The following is a 15,529-nucleotide window of genomic DNA, read 5'->3' as shown; positions in this document are numbered from 1 at the left end:
TACTACCCCCAGCCCTAAAACACACCCTAACACCAATCCTATAGATAACACTAACCCCAACCCAATACTACCCCCAGCCCTAAAACACACCCTAACACCAATCCTATAGATAACACTAACCCCAACCCAACTATACCCTCAGCTCTAACTCCACGCCGACTACCCAAAACGCAGTGTCTCAATCCTCACACTATCCCCCATCCCAAATACAACCCTAAGCCAAAATCTAACATTAACACAAACCTAATCCCAACGCTAACCCCAAACACATCAGTAATCCATGTCTAATCCTAACCCCAACCAAAACGCTAACCTTGTCCTTAACAGATCTAAGACCCAATACTAAGATCCCCCCTCACACTGCCCCTAATCATATACCCAACCCTAACCCCAACTCCAAAGCCCATAACCCCAAACCTAATTACCGGGACACTAACACCTGACATAAAGCTGCAGCCTCGGAGTTATCCCTTTTACCATCTAGAACAAGCGAGGGTTAATCAGTCAGAGGCCGAACACAAATAATAACAATTCTAAGAATGTGATAACAAAACAACAAGATACATTGTAACCAGGAGAATCAACACACAGGGCCTGAGAGCTACCACCCGGAGGTGAGTGACAGCACGGGAGGTGAGTGACAGCACAGGAGGTAAGTGACAGCACAGGAGGTGAGTGACAGCACAGGAGGTGAGTGACAGCACGGGAGGTGAGTGACAGCGCGGGAGGTAAGTGACAGCACAGGAGGTAAGTGACAGCACGGGAGGTAAGTGACAGCCCAGGAGGTGAGTGACAGCACAGGAGGTGAGTGACAGCACAGGAGGTAAGTGACAGCACAGGAGGTGAGTGACAGAACAGGAGGTAAGTGACAGCTCAGGAGGTGAGTGACAGAACAGGAGGTAAGTGACAGCCCCGGAGATGAGTGACAGCCCAGGAGGTAAGTGACAGCTCAGGAGGTAAGTGACAGCCCAGGAGGTAAGTGACAGCCCCGGAGATGAGTGACAGCTCAGGAGGTCAGTGACAGCACAGGAGGTAAGTGACAGCCCTGGAGGTGAGTGACAGCACAGGAGGTAAGTGACAGCACAGGAGGTGAGTGACAGCTCAGGAGGTAAGTGACAGCCCCGGAGGTAAGTGACAGCACAGGAGGTAAGTGACAGCGCCGGAGGTGAGTGACAGCACAGGAGGTAAGTGACAGCACAGGAGGTGAGTGACAGCTCAGGAGGTGAGTGACAGCTCAGGAGGTAAGTGACAGCCCAGGAGGTGAGTGACAGAACAGGAGGTAAGTGACAGCTCAGGAGGTGAGTGACAGCACAGGAGGTAAGTGACAGCCCCGGAGGTGAGTGACAGAACAGGAGGTAAGTGACAGCCCCGGAGATGAGTGACAGCACAGGAGGTGAGTGACAGCTCAGGAGGTAAGTGACAGCCCCGGAGGTAAGTGACAGCACAGGAGGTAAGTGACAGCACAGGAGGTAAGTGACAGCACAGGAGGTGAGTGACAGCTCAGGAGGTAAGTGACAGCACAGGAGGTGAGTGACAGCTCAGGAGGTAAGTGACAGCACAGGAGGTAAGTGACAGCCCCGGAGGTGAGTGACAGCTCAGGAGGTAAGTGACAGCCCCGGAGGTGAGTGACAGTTCAGGAGGTAAGTGACAGCCCCGGAGGTGAGTGACAGCCCCGGAGGTGAGTGACAGCCCCGGAGGTAAGTGACAGAACAGGAGGTAAGTGACAGCCCCGGAGGTGAGTGACAGCCCCGGAGGTGAGTGACAGCACAGGAGGTGAGTGACAGCACAGGAGGTGAGTGACAGCCCAGGAGGTAAGTGACAGAACAGGAGGTAAGTGACAGCCCCGGAGGTGAGTGACAGCTCAGGAGGTGAGTGACAGAACAGGAGGTAAGTGACAGCCCCGGAGGTGAGTGACAGCTCAGGAGGTAAGTGACAGCCCCGGAGGTGAGTGACAGCTCAGGAGGTAAGTGACAGCCCCGGAGGTGAGTGACAGCTCAGGAGGTAAGTGACAGCCCCGGAGGTAAGTGACAGCACAGGAGGTAAGTGACAGCCCCGGAGGTGAGTGACAGCTCAGGAGGTAAGTGACAGCCCCGGAGGTGAGTGACAGCTCAGGAGGTAAGTGACAGCCCAGGAGGTAAGTGACAGTCCAGGAGGTGAGTGAAAGCCCAGGAGGTAAGTGACAGCCCCGGAGGTGAGTGACAGCTCAGAAGGTAAGTGACAGACCTGGAGGTGAGTGACAGAACAGGAGATGAGTGACAGCCCCGGAGGTAAGTGACAGCGGAGGAGGTAAGTGACAGCCCCGGAGGTGAGTGACAGTACAGGAGGTAAGTGACAGCACAGGAGGTGAGTGACAGCCCCGGAGGTGAGTGACAGCTCAGGAGGTAAGTGACAGCCCTGGAGGTGAGTGACAGCTCAGGAGGTAAGTGACAGCCCCGGAGGTGAGTGACAGCCCCGGAGGTGAGTGACAGCCCCGGAGGTAAGTGACAGAACAGGAGGTAAGTGACAGCCCAGGAGGTAAGTGACAGCCCCGGAGGTGAGTGACAGCCCAGGAGGTAAGTGACAGCCCAGGAGGTAAGTGACAGCCCCGGGGGTGAGTGACAGCTCAGGAGGTAAGTGACAGCCCCGGGGGTGAGTGACAGCTCAGGAGGTAAGTGACAGCTCAGGAGGTAAGTGACAGCCCCAGAGGTAAGTGACAGCCCCGGAGGTGAGTGACAGCCCAGGAGGTAAGTGACAGCCCCGGAGGTGAGTGACAGCCCAGGAGGTGAGTGACAGCCCAGGAGGTAAGTGACAGCCCCGGGGGTGAGTGACAGCTCAGGAGGTAAGTGACAGCCCCGGGGGTGAGTGACAGCTCAGGAGGTAAGTGACAGCTCAGGAGGTAAGTGACAGCCCCGGAGGTGAGTGACAGCCCCGGAGGTGAGTGACAGCTCAGGAGGTAAGTGACAGCTCAGGAGGTAAGTGACAGCCCCAGAGGTAAGTGACAGCCCAGGAGGTAAGTGACAGCCCCAGAGGTAAGTGACAGCCCCGGAGGAGAGTGACAGATACCTGTAAGGAATCCAGTCAGCCTTAGAAGTCATTGCTCCTCAGAGCGCAGGGCCCGGACCTCCGGCACACGACACTGTGACCCGCAGAGACCCCCGGCAGCCCTGTGCCATGTGCCAGCAGCATCCTATAGAGCAGGAGGAGGAAGGAGTGCAGCGCAGCGCAGCAGGATCTATCCCAGCAACAGCCTCATCCTGACTCCTCCAGCAACGAAACCTGCAGAGACGGATGCACCAGGAGGGACGGGGCCCTAAGCTCGCCTCTTGTCACATGTAGGGGCCCCTGGAAGCGGCTCAGCCTGCTGCAGCATGATGCTCAGACCCCTCCACCTGCACAGCGCTCAGAGCCTTCATATCATGAGATATTCCCCACAGCAGCAGCAGCTCCACATCAGCAGCAGAGACAACCCCCAGTGATGTCACCTGCCTGTCACCAGCTGCCTGCAAAACCCGAGATGGAGCAGCAGAGCTGTGCAGGAGCGCGAGACACTGCGGGGTACACAGGAGATACAGGGGGGCAGTGCACAGGACATTATACAGGGGGGCAGTGCACAGGACATTATACAGGGGGGCAGTGCACAGGACATTATACAGGGGGGGACAGTGCACAGGATATTATACAGGGGGAGCAGTACACAGGACATTATACAGGGGGGCAGTGCACAGGATATTATACAGGGGCGCAGTGCACAGGATATTATACAGGGGGGCAGTGCACAGGATATTATACAGGGGGGCAGTGCACAGGACATTATACAGGGGGGCAGTGCACAGGATATTATACAGGGGCGCAGTGCACAGGATATTATACAGGGGGGCAGTGCACAGGATATTATACAGGGGGAGCAGTACACAGGACATTATACAGGGGGAGCAGTGCACAGGATATTATACAGGGGCGCAGTACACAGGATATTATACAGGGGGAGCAGTGCACAGGACATTATACAGGGGGGCAGTGCACAGGACATTATACAGGGGGGCAGTGCACAGGACATTATACAGGGGGGCAGTGCACAGGACATTATACAGGGGGGCAGTGCACAGGACATTATACAGGGGCGCAGTACACAGGATATTATACAGGGGGAGCAGTGCACAGGACATTATACAGGGGGGCAGTGCACAGGACATTATACAGGGGGGCAGTGCACAGGACATTATACAGGGGGGCAGTGCACAGGATATTATACAGGGGGAGCAGTACACAGGATATTATACAGGGGGGGCAGTGCACAGGACATTATACAGGGGGGCAGTGCACAGGACATTATACAGGGGGAGCAGTGCACAGGACATTATACAGGGGGGGCAGTGCACAGGACATTATACAGGGGGGCAGTGCACAGGACATTATACAGGGGGGCAGTGCACAGGACATTATACAGGGGGAGCAGTGCACAGGACATTATACAGGGGGGCAGTGCACAGGACATTATACAGGGGGGCAGTGCACAGGACATTATACAGGGGCGGCAGTGCACAGGACATTATACAGGGGGGCAGTGCACAGGATATTATACAGGGGCGCAGTGCACAGGACATTATACAGGGGGGCAGTGCACAGGACATTATACAGGGGGGCAGTGCACAGGATATTATACAGGGGAGCAGTGCACAGGACATTATACAGGGGGGGCAGTGCGCAGGACATTATACAGGGGGGCAGTGCACAGGACATTATACAGGGGGGGCAGTGCAAAGGACATTATACAGGGGAGCAGTGCACAGGATATTATACAGGGGGGGGCAGTGCACAGGACATTATACAGGGGCGCAGTACACAGGATATTATACAGGGGCGCAGGGCACAGGACATTATACAGGGGGGGCAGTGCACAGGACAATATACAGGGGGGCAGTGCACAGGATATTATACAGGGGGAGCAGTACACAGGACATTATACAGGGGGGCAGTGCACAGGACATTATACAGGGGGGGCAGTGCACAGGACATTATACAGGGGGAGCAGTGCACAGGATATTATACAGGGGAGCAGTGCACAAGACATTATACAGGGGGGGGGCAGTGCACAGGACATTATACAGGGGGGCAGTGCACAAGACATTATACAGGGCGGCAGTGCACAGGACATTATACAGGGGGGGCAGTGCACAGGACATTATACAGGGGGGGCAGTGCACAGGACATTATACAGGGGGAGCAGTGCACAGGACATTATACAGGGGGAGCAGTGCACAGGACATTATACAGGTGGGCAGTGCACAGGACATTATACAGAGGGGGCAGTGCACAGGACATTATACAGGGGGGCAGTGCACAGGATATTATACAGGGGGAGCAGTACACAGGACATTATACAGGGGGGGCAGTGCACAGGACATTATACAGGGGGAGCAGTGCACAGGATATTATACAGGGGGGCAGTGCACAGGACATTATACAGGGGAGCAGTGCACAGGACATTATACAGGGGGGCAGTGCACAGGACATTATACAGAGGGGGCAGTGCACAGGACATTATACAGGGGGGCAGTGCACAGGACATTATACAGGGGGGCAGTGCACAGGACATTATACAGGGGGAGCAGTACACAGGACATTATACAGGGGGGCAGTGCACAGGACATTATACAGGGGGGCAGTGCACAGGACATTATACAGAGGGGGCAGTGCACAGGACATTATACAGGGGGGCAGTGCACAGGACATTATACAGGGGGGCAGTGCACAGGACATTATACAGGGGGAGCAGTGCACAGGATATTATACAGGGGGGCAGTGCACAGGACATTATACAGGGGAGCAGTGCACAGGACATTATACAGGGGGGCAGTGCACAGGACATTATACAGAGGGGCAGTGCACAGGACATTATACAGGGGGGCAGTGCACAGGACATTATACAGGGGGGCAGTGCACAGGACATTATATAGGGGGGCAGTGCACAGGATATTATACAGGGGGGGCAGTGCACAGGAGATTATACAGGGGGGCAGTGCACAGGACATTATACAGGGGGGGGCTGTGCACAGGACATTATACAGGGGGGCAGTGCACAGGACATTATACAGGGGGGGGCTGTGCACAAGACATTATACAGGGGGGGCTGCTGGGTTGGTTATGTGATGCTAATGTTACCAACAACACGCACCGCACACAGCAGTGCGAGGCCACGCCTCCAGTGCACTTGGAAAAGCTACAATCCTGGAATACAAATTCACATTTCACAGTCCAGCTGCTATTTACAAAATCTTCAGTTTGTGGAGACCCCTGAGTATAATGTTTAGGCTCCTCCAGGGTGCGGGGGGCATTAGGGAGATGCGGCTTTGTGTAAGTGAATGAAGTGAGGCTTCGTGTTGTCATGGCGACTCTGGCGTTCACAATCGTCATGAAGGGACATAAATCTGTGCTCATAAGACGAGTATCAACAGAATAAATATTAATCCCCCCCCCCCCCCGATATAATCACCGTATAACTCCCCTCCCCCCGAGGAAGCCCAAGTTCCTTTACACTATATAGGAGATATATCGATATCAGAGAGACAGGGTCGTATCTGCCATTAGGCACCGGGTCCCTGTCGCTGCCACCCCTTCCAGGGCGAGAGGGTGTAAGCCCCGCCTGCTAGACAAAATACTCTGGGGGTGAAAGTCGGTCGGACCTCTCAGCTCCCGGCTCCACTGCAATCCATCCACATAGATGTACTGTCATCACATGATGCACGTGGGTATGTTTTATTATTATTATTGACTATTAAAAACTGGGGGCAGCACTGAGACTACTGGGGGGATAGCATTGTGGATACTGGGGACAGCACTGTGGCTACTGGGGGCAGCACTAAGACTACTGGGGGGATAGCACTGTGACTACTGGGGAGGATAGCTATGACTACTGGGGGACAGCACTGTGGATACTGGGGCAGAACTGTGACTACTGGGGGCAACACTAAGACTACTGGGGGATAGCACTGTGACTACTGGGGAGGATAACTGACTACTGGGGGCAGCACTGTGACTACTGGGGAGGATAACTGACTACTGGCTGACAGCACTGTGACTACTGGGGAGGATAACTGACTACTGGGGGCAGCACTGTGACTACTGGGGAGGATAACTGACTACTGGCTGACAGCACTGTGACTACTGGGGAGGATAATTGACTACTGGGGGACAGCACTGTGACTACTGGGGAGGATAACTGACTACTGGGGACAGCACTGTGGATACTGGGGGCAGAACTGTGACTACTGTGGGCAGCACTGAGACTACTGGGGACACCACTGTGACATCTAGGAGGATGACTGTGGATACTGGGGACAGCACTGTGACATCTAGGAGGATGACTGTGGATACTGGGGACAGCACTGTGACTACTGGTGGCTGCGCTGTGAAAGTAAATATTTATTTATATATATTAGATAGATAGGAGATATATCGATATGGGCAGCACTGTGACTATAGGGGGCAGCACTGTGACCACTGGGGGGGGGGCAGCCCCATGGCTACTGGGAGCAGCACTGTGACTACTGGGGGGACAGCACTGTGACCATGAGGGGCAGCACGGTGACTACCGGGGACAGCACTGTGACTACAAGGGGCAGCACTGTGACTACAAGAGGCAGTACTGTGACTACTGAGGGGACAGCACTCTGACTACTGAGGGGACAGCACTCTGACTACTGAGGGGACAGCACTCTGACTACTGAGGGGACAGCAATGTGACTACTGGGGGCAGCACTATGAGTACTAGGGGCACTATGGCTACTGGGATCAGCACTGTGACTAAATGGGGCAGCATTGTGACTACTTGGGCCAGCACTGTGACTACTAAGGAGAAAAGTGACTACTGAGGTAGCAGTGACTATTGGGCAGCACTGGCTACTGGGGGCAGAAGTGACAATTCAGGGCAGCCTTGTGATTGCAGGAGGCAGCACTGGCAGCTGGGGACTGCAATATGACTACTGGGGAAACACTGGCTGCTGGAATCAGTGTTGTGACAACAGGGGGAAGCACTGTGACTACTAGGGGGAACAGTAACTAGTGGGGCAGCACTGTAACTACTAGAGGGAACAGTGACTACTGGGGGAGGACGGTGACTTTGACTATTGGCTACTGCAAACAAGCGCTGTGACTATAAGCAATCTGAGTATATAGATATAATACTTCAAAAATATGTCAAAGCACTTCCGACCTACCTAAGAGACTCCACCCAACTGATCCTACAACTAAGAGATTTCAAATGGGATCCGACTCTCTATCTAATTACAATGGATGTAACCTCATTGTACACCAATATCGCTCATGATCTAGGCGTACACGCAATCAGCCAAGTACTACAAAGAGACCAAAAAATGCCTAAGGAACAAGCGGACTTCATCCTAGAAGCCATCCAGTTCATCCTCAACCATAATGTCTTCTCCTTCCAAAACTCCATCTACTCACAAAAAAGAGGTACAGCAATGGGGACGAGGTTCGCCCCCAGTTACGCAAACCTCTTTATGGGTGAGTTCGAGAAAAATTTCATCACAGACAATCCAAAATACAACAAACGGATACTATGGTTTAAACGGTACATTGATGACCTTTTCCTCATCTGGGCTGGTACTGAGAAGGAAGCCCATGAATTCCTCGAAACCATCAATGCAAATTCATGGGGCATCAACCTCACACTTAATATCTCCTCCACCCACATTGAATATCTAGACCTCCTAATATCCTCCGATCACACTGGAACCAAACTGGTAACGGAAACTTACTTCAAATCTGTCGACGTGAACAGTTTTCTAGACTTCTCTAGCTCACACTACAGGAAATGGTTAAACAATGTACCATATAGCCAGTTCAAACGGATAAGGAAAAACTGTACAAAGAATGAAACCTTCAAGGAACAGTCTGGAACACTAAAGGAACGATTCCTACAGAAGGGATACCCCCTCCCCATGGTTGAAGACGCATTCCAACGAGCAAATACCCTCACACAAGAAGAATGTCTGGCACCGTCCAAAAAAACTTCTTCACCAGACAACCATTGGAATCTCAATTTCATCACCACCTACTCATCTGACCATACCATCATAAAGTCAGTATTAAAGAAACACTGGTCTATCTTACAGAAAGACCCATATCTAGCAAAAATGATTCCAAAAAACCCCAAACTCACATACAAGAGAGCCCCCACTCTCAAAACATTATTAGCTCCAACCAAGTTGCGTCCCACAAGGAAAGGAGGAACCCAATATCCCCAAACTACAACCATGTTTCCATCCCTAACAGGTTGCTACAAGTGTAACAATCCCAGATGTCTGACGTGTGATGTCCTACAACACCGCTCTCAAACATTCACGTCGAACACTACAATGGAATCCTTCAAAATCCAAACTTTTGTGAATTGTTCTTCAGACTATGTAGTTTATCTTTTAGAGTGCCCCTGCTCACTACAATATGTGGGTCGCACTATTAACCCTTTCAGAGAGAGAATCAACACACACCGGAGTAAAACAAAAGCAGGCTACCAGTTACACAGTATCTCCAGACACTTCAAAACACACCATGACAGGGATCTCACTCTAGCTAAAGCCACCATAATAGAACAGATCCCCAAATACCATCCCAACAGATTACAGCAACTCATTAAGAGAGAAAATTATTGGATATATAAACTTAACACCATGAACCCCTATGGCCTTAATGAAAGCATTGAAAAAATTTAATTACCCCATTTAGTTCATTATATAGAGACCCCCAATCTCTCAGATTCTCTCACGATGTTCCGGCTCATACCTATCACACAGTACCATACTGACTCTTCCCCTACATCAAATTACCCACTCCACTCTATTCTAACCCTCTGACTTTTAGATTAACCTCTTTTGCCACCTACTACTATATAACATCATTGACAAAACGATACTAACTCGCAATGACTACATACATGATGCCCGCATTGTACATTCTGCCGAGGTCTCCGGATCCTCCGACGGCGGTGGCTGCGCATGCGCACAGCACACCTTCCCTCCACTCGTAGAGCGCAAGCGCTCACCCCGCCCCGGCCCTATTTAAATCCCCTGTCAACAGCATCAGCGATCATTCAACTCGCTGCTGCTGACTGAACCGGACCACACAACCATGTAAGTACACTGCCCTACCCACCACCGAAAATAACCAACCTTATCCCAATGCTGGTTCCATTGATATCTCCACAGCATCACAGGCTACAGACCAACTCGATACGCGATAATTGGCCCAAATCTCGGCGTAGCGCTTATAAGGTTAGACACCATACAAACCTCCCCCCCTGTCCCATAATCAACATACAACAGTTCCTCTACTAATACACCCAACTCTTTACTTTCAGTGTACATAAAACAGTACTTACCTCCAGAAAAAAAGAGTTTTCACATGTGATTTCTGACACACAGAAAGGTCAGTACACTCACCTATGAGTTTTTGAATAGATACTTTGTTCCCTATTATAATAATGTTTTCGGACCTCTAAACACTGGTTTTATAACAATGACTGCTCTTACCTATCAGCATACTTTTTAACTTTGTACTATTCATTCTTTGTTTTATGTATTTAAATATTTTTTACTATAAACAACAATGCCATCTTTTAAGACATTTTATGAAATTATAAATTGTACTTCTGTATAATTGAAAAATCTGACAATACACTATTACGACCCACAGAACCTCGTGGACCTGAAGAAGGGGTTAATCCACCCCGAAACGCGTCGTCCAATCCCAAAACCTATGAATTTGTAAATCTACTGTTTTTATGTGAAATAAATGCCTCCATTTAATGAATTACTATTGCTACGCATGTAATGCCTTATTGATATACCAAATTCTGAATAGCAGCGCGACCATCCACTGGCCACCCATCCTACAAAAATATTTCTACATATCAGGACTTGTTCCTGTAAACCAGAGGACGCAGCAGCTAAACAAAATAATATCCTTTACATAATCTTTCCCCAAACATCTCTCCTATTCCCATATACATCCTAGGAGCGCGGTGAAATCCCTTTGAAATAATCATATAAGCAACTGGGGTAGGGTGCTGTGACTAGTGGCTACTTGGGTCAGGTGCTGTGACTAATGGTTATTTTGAAGGCAGACAATATGACCACTGGCTACTATGGGGCAGGTACTGTGAATATTGGCTACTTGGAGCAGGTGCTGTGATTATTGGCTATTGGCGCGAGTCTAGGGAGTTATAGGAGAACTCTGCCCATGGCAACAAAGTGGAGCAGTCATCCTGACGGGCAGAGACAGAATGACGAAGGTAACAGCCCAGAGTTTGGTAACTCTCTCTACCGTCCATTAGACTGCGGATGGTACGCAAAAGAAAAGTCAACTTCACTTGCAGCTGATTACATAGAGATCGCCAGGAGCGGGAGACAAACTGGACCCCTCGGTCGGAAACGATGTGCAACGGTCCATGTAGCCGAAAGATGTGGGTGAAGAATAGGCTGCCGAGGATCAGACGGCAGGCCTGGCAGCAGGACAAAATGAGACATCTTTGAGAACCGGTCAGTTACCACCCAGATGACAGTTTTCCCAGAGGAAGATGGAAGGTCCGTGACAAAGTCCGTGGCCACGTGAGCCCACGGGCATCTGGGTATCGGCAACGGCATCAGGAGACAAGCGGGTTTGAGGCGTGATGGCTTATTACGAGCACAGGAGGTGCAGGAACCCACAAAATCCTGTACGTCTTGGACCAGATCTGGCCACCAAAGGTAACGGGAAATGTGGGCTACAGAGTGCTGCACCCCAGGGTGTCCAGCCACACGAGAGCAATGTCCCCAAGTCAAAATCTTCTTCCGAGGGTAGGTTGGACATAAGTCTTTCCCGGTGGAAGTTGCTGGGAGACCACAACCAGCCGTTCAGGAGGGATAATATGCTGAGGAGCCGGTTCTTCCCCACTAACATCAGAGGCACGAGAGAGAGCATCTGCCTTGATATTCTACTCCGCAGGACGAAAGTCGATCAGTAGGTCGAAGCCTGAGAAGAGGCTTGCCTAGGGTTAAGACGTTTGGCTGTCTGGAGATACAGGAGATTCTTATGGTAGCTATAACTCGCAGACCGGATGATGAGCTCCCTCCAAAAGGTATGGCCATTCTTCCAGGGAAAGCTTGATGGCCAGGAGTTCTCTTTCTCCAATAGAATAAAATTGTGGGAGAAAGAGTTTTGGAAAAGAAGCCGCAGGCGAGAGTTCGGCCCTTATGCCCAGAGGATGCATCCACCTCTAGATGAAAGGGCTTCTCCACATCAGGCCTAGCGAGAACAGGAGCCGAAGCAAAGGCGGACCTCTTCAGCCTTCTTGGTGAGCATCACGATGGGAGACACCAGAGTAGAGAAATGTGGGCTAAACTACCGGTAATAGTTTGCGAAACCTAGGAACCTCTGTATGGCTCGCAGACCTCCTGGACACGGGCACTGCAGGATTGCAGACAGTTTAGCAGGATCCATCTGGAGACCTTTGTCTGAGATTATGTAGCCAAGAAAAGAAAGGCTTCGCTGGTGGAAAAGACACTTCTTGAGCTTGGCGTAGAGACGATTAGCCCGTAGGCAGCCAAGAACTTGACGTACGCGAGACTGGTGGGTGTTGAGGTCTGGGGAGAACACCAAGATGTCATCTATGTAGACCACAACACACGTATACAGCAGATCTCTGAAGATGTCATTGACGAATTCCTGGAAGACAGCCAGAGCATTACATAGTCCAAATGGCATCACAAGGTACTCGAAATGTCCACCACGAGTGTTAAACGCTGTCTTCCATTCATTACCCTTGCGGATCCGGATGAGGTTGTAGACACTGTAAGCCCCAACGAAGACTTTCCCCCGTCATCCTGCTAAGGACAGGTTCATGGAGTTGCAACCCCGGAAGGCCCAGCAGGAGGGACGAGGTAGAGCGGGGCAGCACGTAGAAGAACAATCTCTCCTTATGCAGAGCACCGACTTGCAGGGAAATTGGCTCAGTGCGATACCGGATCGGATCGGAGAGAGCTTGTCCGCTGCCCGAGGAGATGACCAGGGGCTTCTCGAGAAGGACCGCAGGTGGCGGGAGACCAGAGCGCCATCCATGAAGTTCCTCGCAGAACCGGAGTCCAAGAAAGCAAAGACTTGGATCTGGGTGCAGGTGCCAAAGCTGAGGAGCACAGGAATAGGCAGACGTGGAGAAGCTTTGCTTACATTTAGAGACGCTTCTCCCAAGAACCCTAAGTACTGGCATTTCCCGGACATTGGGTAGGATAGGACAATCCCCAATGAAGTGCTCCGGACTGGCACAATACAGGCAGAGGTTCCCCTGACATCTTCTGGAACGCTCCTGGGAGGAGAGTCTGGCTCTGTCCAGTTGCATAGGATCTTCTGAAGACGGTACGGCCGGAGGCTGGAACGGACATTGGAAAGCAGGAGCAAGGCGAGGTAGACGTCGTGGACGGACCGGGGATTGCTTGTGGCTTGTGATGTAACTCCTCTGCACACTCCTAAAACCGCACGTCTATCCGAGTGGCCAGTGTGATGAGACAATTCAGAGTAGACGGCAGGTCACGTGCAGCCAAAACGTCTTTGACTTGAGCTGAGAGTCCTTTTATAAAGGTGGCGATCAGGGCTGCATCGTTCCAGGAGAGTGCGGAGGCCGGGTGCAGATCTGAACTGCAGGTGCTCCCACTGACGAGTCGCCTTGGCGCAGATTCAGCGGCTCAGTCTCAGCTGAGGAGGTTGAGGTACAGAAGCCGCAGGTAATCTCGTAGTCAGGGACAGGCAGATGGTCAAGGCAGGCGGCAATGATGCGAGGTCAGGGACGGAGCAAGAGGTCAGGGCTGGTAGCCGAGGAGCAAAGTCAAGAATAGTTCCAGGGTCACAACAGGAAATAGTAACGCCCGCACGAGGCTCAGGTAACAGCTTTCACATCGGCAGTAGGTGTATAGAGAGAGGAAGGGTTAAATAGATTTCTAGGAAATGGCCAAAGCCAATTAAAGGTGCGCTGGGCCTTTATTTCCTAAAGCCACTGCACGTGCCCTACGAGACGGGGTACTGGCTGTATATACTATGTATGGGGGGGGTACTGGCTGTATATACTATGTATGGGGGGGACTGGATGTATATACTATGTATGGGGGGTACTGGCTGTATATACTATATATGGGGGGTACTGGCTGTATATACTATGTATGGGGGGTACTGGCTGTATATACTATCTATGGGGGGTACTGGCAGTATATACTATCTATGGGGGTACTGGCTGTATATACTATGTATGGGGGGTACTGGCTGTATATACTATGTATGGGGGGAACTAGCTGTATATACTATCTATGGGGGGTACTGGCAGTATATACTATCTATGGGGGGTACTGGCTGTATATACTATGTATGGGGGGTACTGGCTGTATATACTATCTATGGGGGGGTACTGGCTGTATATACTATCTATGCGGTGTACTGGCTGTATATACTATCTATGGGGGGGTACTGGCTGTATATACTATCTATGGGGGGTACTGGCTGTATATACTATGTATGGGGGGGTACTGGCTGTATATACTATCTATGCGGTGTACTGGCTGTATATACTATCTATGGGGGGTACTGGCTGTATATACTATCTATGGGGGTACTGGCTGTATATACTATCTATGGGGGGTACTAGCTGTATATACTATGTATGGGGGGTACTGGCTGTATATACTATCTATGGGGGGTACTGGCTGTATATACTATGTATGGGGGGGTACTGGCTGTATATACTATCTATGGGGGGTACTGGCTGTATATACTATCTATGGGGGGGTACTGGCTATATATACTATCTATGGGGGGGTACTGGCTGTATATACTATCTATGCGGTGTACTGGCTGTATATACTATCTATGGGGGGGTACTGGCTGTATATACTATCTATGGGGGGTACTGGCTGTATATACTATGTATGGGGGGTACTGGCTGTATATACTATCTATGCGGTGTACTGGCTGTATATACTATGTATGGGGGGTACTGGCTGTATATACTATCTATGGGGGTACTGGCTGTATATACTATCTATGGGGGGTACTAGCTGTATATACTATCTATAGGGGGTACTGGCTGTATATACTATTTATGGGGGGTACTGGCTGTATATACTATTTATGGGGGGTACTGGCTGTATATACTATCTATGGGGGGTACTGGCTGTATATACTATCTATGGGGGATACTAGCTGTATATACTATCTATGGAGGGTACTGGCTGTATATACTATCTATGGGGGTACTGGCTGTATATACTATCTATGGAGGGGTACTGGCTGTATATACTATGTATGGGGGGTACAGGCTGTATATACTATCTATGGGGGGTACTGGCTGTATATACTATCTATGGGGGTACTGGCTGTATATACTATCTATGGGGGGGTACTGGCTGTATATACTATGTATGGGGGGTACTGGCTGTATATACTATGTATGGGGGGTACTGGCAGTATATACTATGTATGGGGGGTACTGGCTGTATATACTATCTATGGGGGG

The sequence above is a fragment of the Engystomops pustulosus genome, chromosome 7 (assembly GCF_040894005.1).
Source record: "Engystomops pustulosus chromosome 7, aEngPut4.maternal, whole genome shotgun sequence".
NCBI classification, from domain to species: Eukaryota; Metazoa; Chordata; class Amphibia; order Anura; family Leptodactylidae; genus Engystomops; species Engystomops pustulosus.
This window is presented reverse-complemented; position numbering follows the sequence as displayed.